We start from the raw sequence: 1,478 nt of genomic DNA, 5'->3' as shown, positions 1-1,478 counted from the left end.
CCTCGTTTTCAGCCTTTATCCACACCTTTAACCTAAGCCCCATTACAACCTTTTAAAAGACCTTTTGATTTGTGTATCATCTCATTTTAAGTGGTGGATATTTGATTTTCATGCAAGCCTATGGTAATGACTTTTCATGTTGACTATTGAGTGCTTAAATTCTGAACCTTAAACACTTTGAGTGATTTGAGTGAATCTTTAGTGAGGATATCAACTCTTGTAAAATTTTAATTAAAGGTAATTACTTAGATAAAGGGAAATACCTCTGTTTTCACATTTTGAAATTTTGATTTAGATTACTTGTGCCTTTAGTGTTCTTTTAGTTGAATTATCAAAGTGCGACTATTTATGAATTATGACGAAACATCATTGATGAAAATTATAAGTTGAGAATGGTTGATTTTAATGGTAAGTTGAGGATTTGCTTGAGGACAAGCAAAGGCTTAAGGGTGGGGATATTTGGTAAGCCATAAAAGTAACATATTTTAATCCCATGCTTAGTGTATTTTTGGATGAATTATCACAAGATTTAGTGGATTTGATGCTCCTAATCTTTTAATTTCATGTTTTATATCCAGATGAGCATAGAAGGGCAAAAAGTTCAAGAAAAAAACCAAAATCGGACAAAACGGGCTACCTTAGTGCTTCACACGGCCTGGCCCATTTCCACACAGGTAATTTACACACACACGGGATGGCCACACGTCCGTGTGTCTTGGCCGTGTCGACTTAAAGCCAACTTAAAAGCGCACACGGCCTGGGCACCTTCATACGGGCGTGCCACACGGCTGTGTCCCTATCGAGCCCAAGTCTAATTCTACGTAGAAAAGGCTAATTTTGGGTTTTTTGGGCCTTCTAAAGTTTATATAACACCCTAGAAGAGGATCAAAGGGGGCATGCAGAGCATAATGCAGAAAATACTCGAAGGAAAGCCATTGGAATCAGCTCGAAAGCAGGATTACTTCAAGACTGAAGATCTCTATTCAATTTCTACCGAAGTTCTTGGGTTTCTTTATGTTTTGTTGTTTTCCCTATTTTGAGATGTTTTCCCCCATAATTATGAACTAAACTCCCTAAATACCTAAGGGAGATGAAATCTAAGACAGATCTTATTACTATTTGAATTATATGATAAATACTTGTTCTTATTCTTAATTATGTGTTCTTAATTCTTCCTTTAATATCTCAGAATATTAATCCAAGTTTGATGTGCTTATTCAGTAGAGCAAAAGTCCCTATTTAAGAGTAGGTCTAGCATAATTAAGCGGAGTTGAATGTAATCCTAGACATAGGACGACGTAAATTTGCCTGATTAGAGTCAAATCTAATAAGGGAATCCATATATCGAGTTAATGCGACAATAGGGGTTTTAATTAGAAAGAGATTTCAATTAATCAACCTAGAGTCAGTTGTTTTTAGTCTCGATGGAGATATTAACATAAATTAGGGATTTCTACGGAATTAGTCAAGTGAATAAA

Source organism: Gossypium hirsutum, chromosome A06, assembly GCF_007990345.1.
Source record: "Gossypium hirsutum isolate 1008001.06 chromosome A06, Gossypium_hirsutum_v2.1, whole genome shotgun sequence".
NCBI classification, from domain to species: domain Eukaryota; kingdom Viridiplantae; phylum Streptophyta; class Magnoliopsida; order Malvales; family Malvaceae; genus Gossypium; species Gossypium hirsutum.
Note: the sequence above shows the minus strand (reverse complement) of the source record.